Below are 19,755 nucleotides of genomic sequence, written 5' to 3'. Positions count from 1 at the left end.
AATTAGTTTGGGGTTCTCTCGTGTTCTGTTTTTTGCTGGTTTGGCTTCTTTTTTTTTTTAAAGGGTGAGGCCCACTGCGGTGGACAATCCACCGCATTTTTTGCTGTGACCATAGCCTTATTGGACTATACACAAACAATTACACACACTCATAATGGATCTACAGTGTGTGTGGGGGGCCCACCTCCATTGTGAGTGTGTGTAAGTATTTGTGTGTGATAGTAGAATGGTTGTGAAAAAATAACAGAAAAGATTAAGGACAAGGATCCCGCACATGCCACGTGTACATATTTTGAAAACAATTGTTGCGTTTACTTTTTATTCAGAATTCAGGCTCTAAATCTAAAAGAATTTTTTAAAAAAAAGTTAGAGAATTGTGTGCTTAGTATCCCCTTGATCTGAACTGTAGATATTTTAGGGCATGTTGAAAGAATATTTATTAAAAAATTTATCTTAATCGGAAATCGATAGGTATTAAAATAGTACATATTTTGAAAATAATTGTTGCATTTTGACATATATCGATGTCCGATCAAGATAACTTTTTTAATAAATGTTCTTCTCAACATGCCGTTCAATATTTGCGGTTTTGATCAAGAGGATACCAAGCACACAATTCTTTTAACTTTTTTTTAAAGATTCTTTCAGATTTTAGGGTCTCGATTATTATTGAAAAGTTGAATGAAGTAGAGCAATTTATTTCAAGTATTCAATTTGGCTGATTTTTTTCAAGACCACCCGAATAATTACTCCTCTCCTTTCTATATTGAGAGTCCTACTTTCTTTCCCTTGTCATTTATCAAATTAAAAAAATCAACTACTTTCGTGTATAATTTTTTGAATTTTTTCGCACCGTATTAAAGATCGCAATTAGTATTTTAATTTGGTACGAAAAAATTCAAAAAATTATACACGGAAGTAGTAGATTTTTTTATTTAAAAATTGGCACAATTTTTTCGTGATGAACTCTTAATATGAAACGGATGGAGTATATTTTAAAATTATTGAACGACGAGTTGAATAGTTTGTGTGGAACTCCTAAGTGGACCCCAAAAAACAGTGTCCTGCCTTGCCAACGAAAACGGCGTCGTTTGGTGGCTGCATGTTGCAGCGATGCTATTACATTGAGGGTAATTTAGGAAGTTTGGCTAATGGGACAAAAAAAGAGAAGCGCCTGAGGAGTTCGTTTAAGCGTGGAAATCAGAGGCCTTTGCTGAGCACCATTTCTGTACTGTACCATTCTCTCTCTCTCTTGCCGAGCACCATTTCTGTACTGCACCATTCTCTATCTCTCTCTCTCTGAAGAAAATAGGGTTTGTTCTCTCTCTCTCCCTTCCTCTCTCTCATTGCACGGTGGAAGATTGTGGGGGACGCGAGTTGGCAAAGGCTGAGGAAAGCATCTTGTTCTCCAATCTTCAGAGAGAGAGAGAGAGTTTTTCATTTCCGATAAAATATGGAGTATTTCAAAGTTACTAACATTTTCTTGTTTTGTCTATTTAGTTGAAAGATCGGAGGAGGAGAAGACAAACTGGATAATCGGAGGAGGAGCTGTCGGGGTGAAAAAGGTGGGAGTACTTTAACTGTGTGCTATCTAATGACGAAAAATTCAAACGCGCGGAATGGGATATGGCGGATTTTAAAAATTTTGTTAATTAATCTGAACTTATTGACAATGGTTATGTGGGAGGGGTGTAAACGAGCCGAGGCGAACCGAGCCGAGGCGAACCGAGCCGAGGCGATCTCGAGCTCTGCTCGTTTAGACAAGCCAAAACTTGAGCTCGAGCATAATCATTTACTGAACGAGCCTCTTTAATCAAACCGAGCTTTTGTCGAACGAGCCGAGCTTCACTCGGCTCGTTTAGTAAACAAGCCAAAAACTCGAGCTCGTCTCGTTTACTAAACAAGCTGAGCCGAACAGAGCCTTGACGAGCCGAACCGAACCGAGCTTGCGAGCTGCTCGGTTCGTTTACAGCCCTAAGTGGGATACCCATTTACTTGGATGAACAGGGGAGGGTTACTTGGACGAACAGGGGAGGGGGACAAGCGAATGTAAGGCTGGATAGAGCTCTGGCATTTGTCCAATTTTATTGATTTTTTTTCTTTTGTTTTACGTTGAACTTTTGTGACTTATTAATTCGTCAAATTCAATTTTGTTTATTTCATCTCACTAATTTGTTGCGTAAAGGATGGCGAACTTACCTCCAAAATTCAGCTGGCCGAAACTCAGACCAGACCGGATGACCCTGGTCCAAGATCAAGGATTTACCCGTAACTAGTGGGCAACATAACTACCATCAGTGCTGGACCTTTGATCATTCCCATTTATAACCTTAACAGCCACAGAATTGCTATTTGGTGTTCTTCTTTAGATAATTGTTATTTAGTTAATTGATTTTTTTCCTTTTATTTTGTAGCACTTTGTTATCTGGTGGCGGCTTTAGACTCTATAAGCCTCCAATTAAGTCTCAGAGAAGGAGAAGGTAGAGACCCGAAAACACTGTTACTTTCCAGATAGTATGTGGCTGATTGTCTGCCTCTTATTTATCCGCTAGGAGACATTTCCTACGGAGGAATCCGGGTTTAAAGGGGGGCATACTAAAACAGTGTTTGATTTTGCCCAAAAGTACGAGGTCTGTTATGAGTCTGACTATCCTTTTCAGGGCAAAATTGGATCTGGGAAATTGATTTCGGAGGAGGTATACAAATTTGTTTTATATTTGTACATATTATAAAAGTTTGCTCGTCAATATCTGATTATTTCTTTCTTTCATTTTTTTGAAGAAAGTTGTGAAGATATTGGGATATAGAAGGGTTGAACCATCCTTTGATAATGTGAAGGAAGCCATTTTGAAATACCCGATCACAGCAGTCTTGCCTGTGTACATTTCGTTCTCTAAACACCATAAGGTATAAAAATATTATTCAAGAACAAAGGTACAAAATCAGTCCCCTTGCTAAAGGTGCCTTGTTTGTCAGGGAGTTTATATGGGGCCAAAGATGAATGAAAAAGACAATGGAATGCACGCAGTGGTGGTGGTTGGGTATGGCACCGGGTATACCTTACTTAAAAATAAAGAATTCACGGGGGACGAAGATATGGGGAAAAGAAGGTTATGGGAATGTCAGCTTCGACCAATTTTCAGATTCAACCTGGGGTTGGACACCACTACACACCGCATGGCGAAAATCTGAAAATTCGTCGAAGCTGACATTCCCATAACCTTCTTTTCCCCATATCTTCGTCCCCCATGAATTCTTTATTTTTAAGTAAGGTATATACTCGCCCTTCGTCTTGGTGCCATACCCAACCACCACCACTGCGTGCATTCCATTGTCTTTTTCATTCATCTTTGGCCCCATATAAACTCCCTGACAAACAAGGCACCTTTGGCAAGGGGACTGATTTTGTACCTTTGTTCTTGAATAATATTTTTATACCTTACGGTGTTTAGAGAACGAAATGTACATAGGCAAGACTGCTGTGATCGGGTATTTCAAAATGGCTTCCTTTACATTATCAAAGGATGGTTCAACCCTTCTATATCCCAATATCTTCACAACTTTCTTCAAAAAATGAAAGAAAGAAATAATCAGATATTGACGAGCAAACTTTTATAATATGTACAAATATAAAACAAATTTGTATACCTCCTCCGAAATCAATTTCCCAGATCCAATTTTGCCCTGAAAAAGATAGTCAAACTCATAACAGACCCCGTACTTTTGGGCAAAATCAAACACTGTTTTAGTATGCCCCCTTTAAACGCGGATTCCTCCTTAGGAATGTCCCCTAGCGGATAAATAAGAGGCAGACAATCAGCCACATATTGTCTGGAAAGTAACAGTGTTTTCGGGTCTCTGCCTTCTCTGAGACTTAACTGGAGGCTTATAGAGTCTAAAGCCGCCACCAGATAACAGAGTGCTACAAAATAAAAGGAAAACAATCAATTAACTAAATAACAATTATCTAAAGAAGAACACCAAATAGTAATTCTGTGGCTGTTAAGGTATAAAAATATTATTCAAGAACAAAGGTACAAAATCAGTCCCCTTGCAAAAGGTGCCTTGTTTGTCAGGGAGTTTATATGGGGCCAAAGATGAATGAAAAAGACAGTGGAATGCACGCAGTGGTGGTGGTTGGGTATGGCACCAAGACGAAGGGCGAGTATACGGGTATACCTTACTTCAAAATAAAGAATTCATGGGGGACGAAGATATGGGGAAAAGAAGGTTATGGGAATGTCAGCTTCGACCAATTTTCAGATTTTCGCCATGCGGTGTGTAGTGGTGTCCAACCCCAGGTTGAATTTGACTTGTTATGACTTTGTGTGGTTTATTTTAGAAAACCCATGTCCCCCACCATCCTCATGTAATGCATTATTCTCCTTCTTGAATGCTGCAGGTTATAAGGTCTTTGGTCCCTAATCCTATGGAACAAGAGCCTTTACTTGTTGAGAATGTTCCAGACCCTCTTGCAGGAGAGCCGGTAGCTTTGATTAATGTCCAACACATCTTCACCCGCATGCAAGCTAAAAATGTTACTTTGGTTTTTTTTTTTTCCCTGAAAGCATAAGCATACAAATTGAAATTTTGGTCCTTGGCTGCATGGCCATGGAATAAGAGCCTCTTACCAGATATTGTTTTAATATATCAGTAGTTCTCACTTGATGCTATGAAAAAATTGCTTCTGCATAGATTTGACGTGGTTTTCTTCCATGTATTCCAGCTTTGCTCTCTTGCCTCTCTTCAGCACTACACAAAGGCATTATCTTCAGTGCAGAGAGCATCTTTAGTTGAAAAGTCGAGGCAAAAACCTCAGGAAAGGATACGGGTTGTGACTGATGTAAGTTCTCGATGCATGGTTTGTTAGTTTCTAGTGTTGCAATCTCAATGGTCGCTTAATTTGGCAGGCCGTTAAAAATTACCGTTATGATGAGGACCCTCGCATTTCGATTGAGAAACAACTTATTCAAGTTGATGGTCGTGTCCTTGAGGCGCCTAAGGTAGTTTATGATTGCATATTAAGCCACAAATTGACTAACACTGTCATCCACATTTACTGAATGATTTTTTAAGCACCTTTTCCTATCATATATCCATCAAATTATGCCTTATTAAGTTTTAACAACCTCTCCATTGCAGTTGAAGGTTGGAAATAATGAAGATTGTGTACTGCATAATGGAAGATGGAACTTTAACAACAAGGTATTCCCTTCTTTTCCTTCCAATAAAGGAAGAGAAGTGCTTCTTCTTTAGGGGTTGGAGCTTGATAATTGTTCCCCGTTCCTTACTCTACTTAAATCTGCAAACTCTGATATCTTATTTGGTAGCTAATGATTCTCCATTTTTTTTTTTGTTCCTTTGAAGCATCTCTTGACCCCAGTCAAAATAGAACGGTGGGTGGTTGTCAACTTCTCTGCTTGGTGTGATGCAAGTCATCTCTCCCGAGAACTTATCCAATGTGGACAGAACAAGGGCATTGTAGGTCACCGTATTCTAATTGTCTAAGGGGTTTTACTTTTCGTAAAAGCTTCCCATGATGAAATTTGTCATTTTTTTGCTTTCATTATCAGCATATTGAACGTCCACACACACTGATTGAGGAAGATCAGTAATATAGAAGGTCTGGCCCTCTAACACCAGTAGATAAGATGTTCAAACTGATAACTGCAAAACTCCCTGTTCCTCAATTTATTCATTGCGTCTTGCCTGAACGGAAAAATTCTGACATTTATGGTAAGCCTGACTTATGTTTCTTCGATTGTTTCTGTTGTTTGACAATGAATTATACTGTATACTAATATTTCTTTTGTGTTATCAAGGGCCTTGGAAGAAGTGTCTTAGTGATTTTGGTATAGCCACCCAGTGTGTTTCCCCTTCTAAGATCAACGATCAGTATCTTACAAACGCCCTTCTCAAAATAAACTCTAACGTAGTTTCATAATAAACCCCAGACGAATTTAATCTTATCATTATTCCTTTAATGTTTGACTGTCAGTCAGTAATTCGGTGTCTTTTTTAATAGCTTGGAGGAACGAACTCTCTGTTGGCACTTGAGCACTTGTCCCGCATCCCTCTGATAAAAAACACTCCTACTATGATTCTGGGGATGGACATTTCTCATGGCTCCCCTGGCAGATCCAATGTTCCCTCAGTAGTGGCGGTATGGCCTATGACCTAAACTATTCCCAGCATCTCTATCATTTATTATGTTAATTTTTGTTTAATAGTTGTGTTGCTTCTCATCCATTTCGCTAATAATTTCAGGTTTTTGGATCTCGCTCATGGCCATTGATATCAAGGTATAGAGCAACTGTACGGACCCAATCATCAAAGGTGGAAATGATCGAATGTCTGTACAAGCCCTTAGCAAATGGAGAGGATGATGGGATTATGAGGTACTTGTAAATACTAAGCCCAAGTGAATTTACGTCGCCACAAAAGGCGTTGCATTGCTGACGCAAAAGACTCTTCCCGTCACAAATGGTGTCCCTGCCGACGCAAATAGCATATTCGCTTGTAGTGACATGATGTTCGTTGCCTATTTATTTTTTCAATTGCTAAAACTTTAGCAATTAACATATTATCACAAAATGTGTTACTGCCTAATGAGTTATCGTGTTCTAGGGTACTACTGATTGATTTCTACCAGATGAGCAATGGAAGGAAACCTGCTCAAATAATAATATTCAGGTATAAGGTATCAATATGTTAGGTAGAAATTTGCTGCAGTTGTGTTCTCTTTGTTATTTTCATTGGAACAATGGTTATAAAGAGAAGTTTTAGCAAAACACTAACTTAAGTTTTAACTCTTGCTTGGTAGCAGATATATTTAGAATCCCTGTTTTGAACTGCTTGCTATTTCATTTCGAACAAAAGTCTCAAGTATTTGTTTGCTCTGTCAATTTATGTCACTGAATGACTTGTCATCCCTTGCCTCACTGAAGTTTACCGTTTTTCTAGGGATGGGGTGAGCGAATCTCAATTTAATCAAGTGCTGAACATTGAGCTGGATCAAATGCTGAAGGTTCTTTCATTTGTGCAATGTTAATTGATTATTAGTTTTATGTAGTTCCTGTTATCAATTTTTCATCCATATAAGTATGTAAATAGTTTCTGATTATAACTACAATCCATTTACCCATACATGCACTGGGCATGCTCCAGGCATAGAGGTTTGCAGTCAACTTCATGCTAAACATTAAAAACTCTAGTAATCTCAGTGACCATTAGGCCATTTGGTTAAAGTTTTTGCCCGATCATTTGCATCCAATGATCGAAGTCTTTCCTTAGGCCTTTCTGTGATTGGGGCGTGTATTATGATTTTAGGTCACCCAATCATTCCTTTGCTTTTGGGGCATGCGCTATGATTGTAGGTGGCCTGTGGGCCCTTCTAGCGGTAGGAGAAGCTTTCTTTTATGTATCCTAATATGTAAATACAAAAATTCTTTTCATTCAAAATAGGTAGGTGGTTGATTCTGCATTGGATGGGAAGGATGAAATAGTCATGTTCTCATGAACTGGTTCAGATCGTATTACCAATCTGAGTATCATGTGTGGACTTTTTTGACACCGTCATCGTATTCTTTATTGGCATAATAGTAGAAAGCTCTGAGCTTCTTTAATTCTTGTTACTGCAGGCTTACCAGCACCTTGGTAGGCCCAGGGTCCCAAGTTCACTGTTATTGTGGCTCAAAAGAATCACCACACGAAGCTATTTCAATCAGGTGCCCCTGAAAACGTTCCTCCTGGTAAGTTTCCTTGCACGGTTGCTTATGTTTTTGCTTCATGTGTGATTTGTTGGAAGTACTACATGCTGAATACATTCATTACCTTCTTGTTTTCAACAGGTACTGTTGTTGATACAAATATTGTGCATCCAAGGAACTATGATTTCTACATGTGCGCTCAGGCAGGGATGATAGTAAGTTATTGCCCTTTTCTTCCCTTTTTTTGGTTGTTGAGAGAACACTTTTCCTCCTTTCTGGGTTTTATGATTATTGCATACTTCACAATTTTGATATGTTTCACTGTAGTCTTGCTGCATTTTCTGAGAATCTGTTAGGTGTGTTAAAGCATAGCATTTGAGCATATCCAGTGGCTAGGGTTCTTTGTGAGATGTTGATTTGGTTTTGTAAACATAGAGGAAATTGAAAAATGTTTTAAGACCTGTTGTATTTGGTGATTAAAACATGGAATTGCCTCAAAGACCTCTACCATTCCACAAAATATTGGTTTCTCTACTGTTGATTTTATGATTTTGTTCGTTTGATTAACTTGGAAGTTGAGGTGATTTTACCGTGAGAGCCAGGAATCCTGGTCAAGGTATCTGGATGTAATCTATGATTGTAGCCATAAATATATTACTGCAATGGTTCATTATGGGGCATCAAGTGTGCTCAAATATGCTTGTTTTAAAAACACTTTGCTTCACTTTTTTGTTCACTTTTTAGAATAGATATTTCAAGACCTCAATGTGCTGATATTGGCCCCAGTGTTCACGAATCACAATACTACATTAATTTCTTCAGTTTTCGTCCAAAATGATGCCAATACACATCTGTTCTCCTGGCCACAAATTAAGGTTGGCTTCTATTTAGGAATAAACTTTCCTTCACTCAATTTGCCTTTTCTTCATTTTGTTTTTCAAATGACAGGGAACTTCTCGTCCTGCGTATTATCCTGTATTGATCAATGAGATTGGTTTCTCTCCTGATGACCTTCAGAATCTTATTCACTGGCTGTCATACGTGTAAGCTTTCAATTTCATTCTTCCATGTATCTGAAGTTTCAGCTTTATAAATGGCGCTAAGCATTCATCTTGGCCCTTTTACTTTTCAGGTACCAAAGAAGCGCTTGTGCAATCTCAATTGGTAGGTCACACTACATCTAGTTCTCACTTCTCATGCATTTGTTCCTTCTCTGTTTCTTTTATATGAATCATGATTTCACTTCTAATACTCTCTCCAACCTCTTTCCCTCTCTCTAGTGGCTCCTATCTGCTATGCACACCTTGCAGCCGCCCAAATGGGGCAGTTTATCAAGTTTGAGGACTTCTCTGAAACATCTTCAGGACAAAAGAGCCTCACAACAGCTGGAAGTGCTGCCGCCATTCCCGAGCTTCTGAAGTTGCATCATGACGTTGCAGGTTCTAATGTTTTTCTGCTGAGCTGATGGTATCTCTTGTAGTCGTACATAGTGATTATCTGATTGGTTGTGAAGTACTTTGGTGGGTATAAGAAAAGGAATACACGGGTGACCCAAGTATCTGGTCTTGGGGAAAAGGTATAGCACAATTTTTAGTACCCATAGTGACAGATGAAGGCTGGGTATTTAAGAAAGATAGATCAGGATAGGTAATCTTTTGCCAAGTCATGGCTATATTTAGTAGTTTGCTCTCTCAAACATGGTAATACTTTGTTTCGTTATATGGCACCAATCACGTTCGACCAAGCGGCTCGGTTGATTATTCTAACAATTAGGTGACGCAATTATGTTACCCTCGTCTTTAGTAAACAAGTGCAATTTTATTCACCCTCCATTTTATTTTATTGGTTGAAATGGTGTGGATCTCACCATAAGTGATGTCATGCATACCCCTGCAATATGTTTTTTGGTAAGCATGACATCACTTTGTGGTGGGATCAACAATATTTCAATCAATAGAAATGAGGGTAATGTTCATTCTTTTTTACGGAGAGAACAAAACTCAACTCTCAGTAAACATAAGTAATGGAAAATGTTAATTATAGACGAATTGGGTGGAAATTGATCGTTCCATTTGTTTTCCACCTGTGTTCTAGATGGTTCAACCAGCTTTCCATTGCTCCCTGCATTAAAATCCATCTATGGATTTTTTACCTATTCCATAAACCAAACTTAACTTTTACCAAAACTCAATAATCAAACTCAAAACTCAATAATTCAAAAACACTCCACATTGGAATCGTTTCATCAAGACGAATAATTTGGTGTGGTCGGGTGTGTGATTGGAATTCGTTTGCAATTGGACGGATGTGCATTTTGTATTGTGGAGGGGTTTTTTGGTTAGAGATGCAAAAGTAACTAATATGGGTAGAGGTTCGTAAGTTTGATTATAGATTAAATAATAATCAAACTCTGACGTGACACATTTTGGTTATTGGTTTTGATTATTATCATTGCGGATGCTCTAAGTACTTGTTAGTGATTGACTCTTTTAAGGTGAGGTATTAGTGTACAAATCTCGGTGTCGCATGTGGCATTTTTCACGTGTTGCCAGGGGTGGATTTACGGTTTAGGGTGGGGGCCATGGCGCCGCTTGTTTTGCTATTACCACCAATCTATATACTAAAACGCCCAATTTTTAGTATTTTACCCCCCCCCCCCCCCACCCCCCCCCCCTACAAGCATCAAATTAAATTTAACATAGAAAGAAAATTTATATTAGGTTGTGACTTAGATTTTACTCCAACAAGTTGGGATTTTACCGTAGCAGTACAAGAAGTTGGCTTTATCCTAAAAGAACTATATATGAAACTGTTTACATTTGCTTAGTGAAAATTTAATCTTGCCATAATATACTTCTCAGGCTTGATCTGTTAAAAATTGAAATAGGGGACCCCCTAAATGTGCACTCTCATATTTTAGCTATTACTTTGTAAATAATCAGTTAATAGGGGAGTTTTTAAAGTTTGGAGGTGCGGTCACCATATATCTTAACCCCTCAAAAGAACTGAATTTGTGGAAATAAGACTGGAAATTTTTTACTCAAGCCTTAGAATATTATAATGATGATGTTAACTTCCTAGTGATGGGATTTTATAATCCTCCATTTGATCCACATGGTATGATCTGACACATACATGCAGGTATAAAGTTGGGTGTGACTTGCCTGGGAAGTATAGGGTTGCTCTGGACAGTGATGCTCTATAGTTTGGTGGACACGAGAGGGTAAGGGGCCCTTTTCATTTTTGTTTTTTGAATCGTTTTCATGTTGTTTCTGGCCATCCAATTGCCGCTTGTTTTCAAGCAGTCTTCATATGCCATATCCACTCCAGAGATGTTATGGGTGCGGGCTGATCTGCACACGAACCTCAAAATGGAACTCTTTATTTGCTTCAAAAAGATGTAGTAGGAACTTCTATTGTGCCAAAAGTGTAAGTACTGCAGTTCGATCATCTACTGTATGATTTAAGGCTCTGAGTAAGATGGTAGACTTTGGTCACAGGTTTCACAAATTAAAAGTTAAAACTCTATTGCCTTAATGACCAACCTTCAAAACGACTTTTCCCATTTGTATTTCCTTCTTATTAACGTAAAGTGGCCACTTCAGTTCTCATTTGTCAGAAATGTGCTGGACCCTTGATGGGTTTCGTTAATGAACATCAATTCCATCACTTATGACGCATGTCTGATGATATTATGGATAATTTTGATTTGCAGGTGGGCCATGACGTTGATCATTTCACATCTCCTGAAGGAATACCTGGAGTGCCTGAAACGAACTTCAGTAACCGTCCCAACTCCTTCAAAGTACTCTCACCAGCACACACTTGTGTGGTATGACTCTGTTTCGTATTTTCTGTTTCTATCGTGATGATTATGTTGAAGGCTGAATTTTCCAGTTTACCAGAGTTGAGGAAGAGTTGGAAAAAACTGATGAGAGCGATACAACAAGTGTAAGCGAGTCAGCTGTCACTGATGTTATGGCCAGTGATGAGAGAGTTGAAGTCAGCTCCTGATGAAGATTTTAATGTTGATCCATGTGAGGCAGAAGATTTAGAAGTGGAAGAGACAGGAGAAGGCACAATGAATGATTGATAACATCCCGTTACTTCATATTATAACTCAAATTGATCCAAAAATGTAGTCCACTCATGTGTACATATTGCAGTGCGAGTAACTAAGCCAAAAGGACCTGTAACGGCATATAATCGCCAGAGCACCTATAGCTATAGAGATCTGTCCCAGGATCTTTTTGTTTCTAAAAGGTTCCGGCTTTGTACATAATGGAAACTATTGCGGAATGTAAACTATTGCAGAATGTTGCTACTCCCCTATGCTCTCTTACAGAAGGATCAAGTTTCATATTTCGCTATTGCGCAGCACCTTATTAAATTCTTCTTTCTGGAGTTTTTACTCTTTCTATCTAGTTTTGTTCAGTGGACTTGGATAATAGGAGTAAAGAAACTGACACAACGCAACCGAACCCACAGTTGCGACTTGCAAGTGTCTTTACCAGAGCAAGGTAAAAACGCATGAAACTGACTATATTCACAGCACAGCAGAACAAAATGGGAAACACTACCTCACACGTCTAATCTGTTAGACTCTACACTGGTGTAAAGTGTCAAATTATATATGAAAATGCAATAACAGAACTGTAAACACATAAAACAAATTGGGAAACAGGAAGGGAGAAGCTATAAAATTTCAGAGAAAATACCTAGTGTATAGAGTCATTTTCCCATGAACAAGCATGTTTTGGTGAACCATTTTTGCTGAGGAAATATTAAAGTAAAAGATTGTCAAATTACAAGTAACTCATTTCTGAATTTTAGTGGTGTTATGATTCCTCGAGTGACTTCAATGATGATTCTGTGAACAAAACTCTGGCGGCAAGCCCTTTCACACTTGCAGAATGAGAGGATATCATTAATGAGAATTGGTGTGGAACATGCTTCTCAAGTCCCCTGAATGCAGCCTCAACACCTGCTTCTCCTATCATTTATGTAACTTCAATGGTACAGTACATAAGCAACCATATCACCGTTCTATTATGTTTTCACATTGACCTCGTAGTTTTCTATAGCTACTCCATATCCAGCGTTGCAGAATTGTAAAACCTGGTTGAATTACAGTTGGGTTAGTAATTCAAGCAAGAATCAACCAAATATGCTAAGATACATGTGAACAGTTTGTCGTCCTAAAAAGCACATGATTTGGTTATGAATGGTGTCATTGACATTCTGGAGAATCTGGAGATGGCAACAATTCCATGAATAGGTAAGCACAGGTAACATGTCTGTCGACCAATTTGTTCTAACAAAGTAGGGTGGCTTGATGCTCCAAACTTGCAGTTATGGAGGTTGCTTACTAGTGACATTTAATTTCTCGTGGATATATAGTCCACTGCTTCACCAATTTTCCATTTTTCACTTATCACATTGCATCAAGGGAAAAAATTATTTAGGAAAAAATACAGATCAAATCAAGTATGCACCAAGCAAAAGAATAATATAGATTATCATAGTAAAATGCTGAAAGAGAGATGAAGTGTATATGTGTGTGGTTGTAGAATTTTCCTTCCTCAAAAGTACGTACATCCAAAAATTTTGGAGATGTATGCAACCACACTTCCTTGGGAGTTGGGAAGGGCCTGTCATTGTGATGAAAAGAAAGGTTCTCTAAGGTAAGAAACTAAGGAACAAACGACAAATTGAATGGACCACATCAGACGGTTTTTGAGTTCAAACAAAAAGTGCATATTGAAAAGAGAAAAGAAAAGCAAGACCTAGTAGGATCAAAAATGCTAGGGGTACATATGAAATGTACCCCTAGCATAACCTGTTAAGATAACCTGTTTAGCGCACTCTTAGTAGGATAACCTGTTAAGAGTGCGCTAAACGAACTCTCACCTCAACAAGTTCAGCAACATCCTCATACGTATTCATCATCCTTAGTTGGTTGGAATTGAGCATTTCCACCCAAGCAATGTAAAGCATGTTGGAAGCAACCTGCAATTGGAGAAGGCAAGCTAACTGCATTAATATGTATGTCGTTATATTTTTCTTGCCAGGACAGGTTGAAAAAGATAAGACAAAAAGAAGCATAAGAGAACCAAGTTTTGTCATTCAGTCTTGTAATCAATAAATGGAACGGTAAGGATCCAATTGAGATATCGAGATTTCTGCTCCAATTTCTTTTTTTAGAACTATACCTTTCAGCATCATAAAGATCATCATATCCGCTGCTTTTGAGTCAAGACTATCAGAAAAGCTTTGTTTGAGTGCAATGGTGCTCGCAACCTAAGTCACATAATGCGCGTGGGCGTGCTTGAGCAGAAGGACGAGCATGGAAGAGTCTTTCAAAAAATTCCAAACTATAAAAATTCGCGAGATCGTGAGCACAGAGCGAGATTGAGAGCGATTGCAAAGGTTCCTACCCAAGGATTATATATATTACTAGCTCCCAACAGCTCGTACAGTAGTAAACAACTACTTGAGAAAGCTTAATTAAGGGTGAGTTTCCCAAAACTATATTTGGGAGGGGAACTATATTTGGGAGGGGGGGGGGTGTGTTGTGTGAAATGTGAAAAGCCCATTTAGGGCCTGCTGGGATGGAGTAAAAACAGGGGAGGGGGAAATAAGAGGGGGTAAATGAGGTGGGGCTTACTGTTTTGCCCTTGTTTGGGGAACCAAATTTGAAGGGATCTTAGTTTTCACCCCTTCTTCCTTTTCACCCATTGAAAGGCCTTAGAGTCAAAAATTCATTATAACCATTTAAGATAAAATTATCAGAAAAATACGATCTTCGCACCGGTTCAAACGGATTGAAAATCGGAACACTTAATTTTTTAACTATATTTTTTTAATATATAAATGGTGTAAAAACGTTTTTTAATATAAAATTTTTAGAATAGACATTTTTTAATATTAATTTTTGAATTTATATACTTATTTTAATACATAATCAGATTTAACACTGCACATGGACAAAATAGTCATTTGACAGCTTTTCCCACCATCCACCCCTTCTTATCCCCCATTCTATAAACCATCCAAACAAAGTCAAATTTTATCCCCCTATTTAATACTTCATCCAAACCACATACTAATTTATCCCCCCTCCATAAACCATCAAAATTAACACCCCCTACTATCTTATCCCCCTTCATATTTTTTACCCCCAATTTTTTACCTGCATCCAAGTAGGCCCTTAGCCCCAAACGTTGATGTATGTGAGGAGAATGACTTGTCTCGATATCCTTATTTTTGGGGGGCTCGGTTTGGTTTACTTTAAAGTTTGGGAAACTCATCTCAACTCAATTTAAACAGACTAGGTGCACCTTCGTGCACAGCACGAATGCATGCCCGTTGAAGGGAACAAGTTTTGATATAAGCTAGATATGTCCTGTTTTTAATTTCAGAGCCGGAAGCAATAGAAGAGCATGGAAATAGGTAGAAAGATATATTAAATAGATTGATCAAAGTAGCAAAAGCATTAGACAGTTTACATATGGATCACATAGTGCGTAGTCTAGTTACAGATGCTAAAGGAGCATAACAACAATAAAGTTCGGAGTAGTCATAGATAGCAGTGCAAAAGCACTTGGAAAGGGAACTTTTCATAGCAAAATATTGTTCATGGAAGCCTTTTTGGCCTCAGCTCAACCTGGGTTTTTTGACTGGAATTTCCTTTGCTGCATGGCCAAATGCCTGATGCGGTGGTGTTTTCTTCTTTTTTGTTGGGTGTTGCAGGAGGCAAAGCGAGTGGTTGCTGCAAATTGTGTACATCTGTTACAAATGGTCGAAGGCATGTACATCTGTTCCATGTTCAGATTTATCTCTAATTTTAGTATCATTTAAGAAACGAACAGAATTAATGAGTAAAACAAAGAAAGAAGAAGTGATTACATGCAGATTTTATACTGCATATGGTATTTACAGATGGCAAGGCAGTGTCAATCTAGAAAGCACTCAAAAATAAACCTCATGCACATCATAGCTGGTTATGGTATTAACTGTGCTTTTGCCATTGTTATGTAGTTGTAACAATGGCAAAAGCCTTAGTTCACTATGCAAAGCGTACATCATAGCTTTATATGTACAAAATTTCAAAAGACTTGCTATCATAGTAAAGTCTATGCAAGTTATGCAACGCAGGAGTAATTGGAAAGCAAGTTTGTCACAACAAAATATTTGCATTTCAGTTGTAGCTGCTTCTTGCAAAAAGGTGAGGCCAAAAGCTTTCTATCCTTTTTTTTTTTTGTGATGTCCACTGATGCTCAAGCCACTGATCTAACTCACGATAGCTACACATCGGTAACATCATTTTCCAATTCTCAGTCAACTTCAAATACAGTTTTAGATAATGTCGATTACAAGCCTTCAAAAACATCATTACAAGACCAACAGAGATCACCAACTACTTTAAACAAGAGGGACACCACTTTTGGTGTGAACAAAAGCAATGGAATTGGCTCACACTTTACTTTCCCAAAAAAGTTTGACAAACATTTTTACAGTATAATGAATTCCTAATTTGACTTGGGACAAAAGAGAAAAAACACCCTATGTAATTGCTTGGAAAGTTATCAAATGGGTTTTGCCCTCTCCTCTTCTACGGCTTTCAACTGGTTCAAGCACACACATTGCGCGAGCTTCAAATGCTAGCATAAGTACATGAGTACACAGATATACATATATGAATAGATATCCTGAAAAGATACCTGCAATCTGGGGAACAAAGGCGGCTGATTTTGCAGCAGCAGACGAAATCACATACGGTGGTGGAAAGCCTTGGTTCCCGATGGAATTGTTGGCGTACCAGGACTGCAGCGACATGAGCTAGCAGTTGGTTTCAATAGGAAAGCCTTGGTTCCCTGATACGCTTAAGAACATGCACAAGTCCACTTGTTCCAGTTTGATGTATTAGAGACCTCATCTGCCAAAAGGGGGAAAATATCATTCTAAATGTAGAATCCAAATATAGAACTTGACAAAATAAGATAGGTGTTATGCACATAGACTCTCTCTCTCTCTCTCTCTCTCTGAATTTCAGTCCATTCGGTAAACAAGCTGAGGGGCTTTTGGCTTTTGGCTTCCCGTGATAAATTTTTTCAATTTTTTTTGCACGGATCTGCATTCAGAAAATTATTGTCGAAAGCACTTATCTTTTAGGTCAATGACTCCACTTTACATAACAAGCAAATAAAATGGGTCGGAGGAAGTGTCATTGTCCCTTTCTTTAGATGTACCTCTATGGAATATCTCGGAGTGTTTGGATAAGTTTCAAGTATAGGTGAATTTGGAAGTGTTATTGCCCTACATTTGATTAGCTGCTGGATCTTTGGCTGTGGTCGGAACGGAGCCCGATTGTGATTTCAGAAGGTTTTATTCCACAACCTGTTATAGTGCCATGTCATTTGAGAAGGTTTTAACTGTCTGATTAAAAACTGTGTAGTTCATTCAAAGGTGTGTGCGAGAATAGAGGTGTAGGGCAGACTATGGTAAGGGGATTGAGTGTGGGAAGGCTGCAAGTATTTTTTCAGATGTGTGTTAGTAGACATTTTTATGCTATTGTAGATTGCCTTGTTGCCGATAATGTAAAGGTCTATTGCCACAGAGGATTGCTGCTAAGGTCTATTGCTTAATTGAAGTTGCTGCTTTGATGTAGGAAACTCTAGAGTTGATGCTATTTTTCCTAGCCTTTTGGAGACAACTCTGCAGCCTTATGGAGACATTTCCGCAGCTGTTGTTATGGTCACGTATTCAGGCTCTGACGAATGCATGGAATCATATGGGAAAGGCTAACTACTGATGCTGGTTTTGGGAGATAGTTTAGCTGGTAGGCTTTTTATTCTACTCTGTGCACAGATCTAATTAGAAGAAGTTGCTTTATAATAGCTTGTTTCGCTGACTCCTTGTTTTGATGATGCTCTTGGTTGTAATATGATTTGCTTCTAGTAGGAAATATGCTCTTGGATGTATTGTTTTTCATTTATGTGCTAAACACCCCTCCTCCCCCCCCCCCCCCCCCCCCCCAAGAACTTGGTTTTTAGGTTGCTGCAGGAGAACTTGAAGTCTTGAACTGATTAACTGGTCCACTGAAGAATTTGAATCTAAATTACAGGTGCGGGTTTGTAATAAGCTATTTAGCTTCCGTTTTATTTTGACAAGGTTAATTATACATCAACTGTCTATTCCTTTATGTCAGTTTCCAGCCAGGAACTATATTAACACATCACGCCAATAAGGACAATCGAATCAATTAACTCGAGCTTCGATATTCATAACTTTTCAGTCTGGCATTTACCTTGAAGCGGTGTCTAAGTAACAGAAAAAGCAACAGCCGGACTGTGAGAATCCAGAACAAAAAGATAGTGTGTGACATTTGTTTTATTGTATTCCCCATCAATGATATCATTTCTTTTCCAAGTCAAGATCGAAGTTTAAACAAGTTTAGCGACATCCATTGATGTCAACAAGAAGAGCCATGTGATGTAGGAATTGGGTGAAGTGTGCAAAAATGGTGCAAGTTGGAGATAAATCTATATGAGCATTATTTATTGCTGAAATTGGTGGTTTCATCTGTTTTTGCCTCATTAGCTCAATTTGAGATGAGTCATCTGGTAATAACTTAAGACGATGCTTTTATGAACAATGGAAGGTTTGAAAATGACAAGAGAAAGGCCTTGTAGGGGAAAGGTTTAGGTAATACAAGAATGCAGGTCCCTGGGTACTTTGTCAGTGCCCAGTAAATGGTATTTTGCTGTAAGGACTCGTTTTCTGGTTAGGAACCTCACTTTTGTGATATCTCCTTCAACATTATTTGTGGAGGTGCTTGTCTGAGAAAATTTGACATGGCACACATTACATAGCCCAGCTAGAAATATGTTATGGGTTATCACCATCCCGTGGGCAGATTCTGATTTCTGTTGCTAATGTCTATGTTAGAGCATGTCGTCTTTTCTCTTTTTTCCAAGTTGGTGAACAATGAAATTGGTAGGAATTTTCAACTGGCTATTCTTCGCATAGTAAGTCCTTGCAGGTCTCCGTCCGGGAACTGTTATGCTTTTGTCGGCCTGCCACCTTCTATGTGATTCAAACTCTCTCTTTCCGTGGTTTAGTTATATCTATTTTCCCTTTTCCTGGCAGGAAGCCATGACGTAGACATACCAGAGAGTTCTGAAAGCAGCAAGTGATTTTGGCCATCAGAAGAGAGTCCCGAGTGAGTGCTTATTTTAAAACCCTCACAACCAATGTGTCTGATTTCCGCATGCATGTCCTTGGTCTTGACGTTTACGGACATCTTGTGTGCTTTGAGGTTAATATCTTATCTCTTCAAAACCAAAAAAAGGTCAATGCCATATCAATGGTTATTTAAATTACACACAGGCAGTAGGAAGATTGAAGAATGGTAATTTATTCTTCTACCAAGGTGATGGTAACGGAGTCTCGCTTATTGGGTTTCTATTGGAGAAAGGCTAACAGATCCTGGTCATTAGTTTGAGATGACTTAACCACGACACAATAGAAGAGAAAATCCAACTTGCCTAGGCCTGTATATGACAAGGCTTAGCTGTTGCCATAGAAAGGTTTCTGTTACTTCTCCCTTAAGATTTGGGTTGAATTTTCTCTCTTTTTACTCCCTTCTTTTCTCGGTTATTTTCACAACAAAACTATTCAGACACGTGTTCAGGTGGAGGTTTTCAATTTTGAGAATTTGACTAGGTGATGATATGACAGCTTATACCAAGACCGATGAAATTCACCAGCCAAAAACCACTGTAGGTTTTTGTTATGAATTGATAAAGAGAGGAAAAGAATGTGATTTCGGCTACTTGGCTTAGGAAAGCTCCTTGCTTTGTGGCTTTTTCTGTTAGTATTAGGAAATGTAAATACTCCTATGAACGACATAGTGCTCTCTAGTAATCTTTCCTACCTCACTCGCTAATTTAACTTTTTCTTGTTGGCCAGGGCTTGTTACATGGTGCAACTATCTCTGCTTTTCTGAGTATTGCTAGTGGTATGTCAGATCAAAAATGTGTGT

General features: G+C 38.5%; 3 long non-coding RNA genes and 1 pseudogene across 3 annotated transcripts; 3 read left to right on the top strand and 1 right to left on the bottom strand.

Annotated features, from left to right (window-relative positions):
- The first annotated feature begins 1,300 nt into the window (after positions 1 to 1,300).
- On the top strand, positions 1,301 to 9,483 carry LOC131330822 (protein argonaute 16-like; annotated as a pseudogene).
- Positions 9,484 to 10,775: 1,292 nt separating this feature from the next.
- LOC131330821 (uncharacterized) lies at positions 10,776 to 12,089 on the top strand. Its single transcript, XR_009201206.1, has 3 exons — positions 10,776 to 10,932; positions 11,425 to 11,541; positions 11,615 to 12,089. It is a non-coding gene; the product is annotated as an uncharacterized LOC131330821 (long non-coding RNA).
- Positions 12,090 to 12,388: 299 nt separating this feature from the next.
- Positions 12,389 to 16,800, bottom strand: LOC131330820 (uncharacterized). Its single transcript, XR_009201205.1, has 4 exons — positions 16,433 to 16,800; positions 13,620 to 13,718; positions 13,306 to 13,360; positions 12,389 to 12,827 (listed from the first exon to the last, which is right to left on the bottom strand). It is a non-coding gene; the product is annotated as an uncharacterized LOC131330820 (long non-coding RNA).
- Positions 16,801 to 17,410: 610 nt separating this feature from the next.
- On the top strand, positions 17,411 to 18,934 carry LOC131330819 (uncharacterized). The gene is made up of 3 exons (XR_009201204.1): positions 17,411 to 17,550; positions 17,765 to 17,835; positions 18,861 to 18,934. It is a non-coding gene; the product is annotated as an uncharacterized LOC131330819 (long non-coding RNA).
- Positions 18,935 to 19,755: the final 821 nt, after the last annotated feature.

This window comes from Rhododendron vialii, chromosome 6a (assembly GCF_030253575.1).
Source record: "Rhododendron vialii isolate Sample 1 chromosome 6a, ASM3025357v1".
NCBI lineage: Eukaryota > Viridiplantae > Streptophyta > Magnoliopsida > Ericales > Ericaceae > Rhododendron > Rhododendron vialii.
This window is presented reverse-complemented; position numbering and strand designations above follow the sequence as displayed.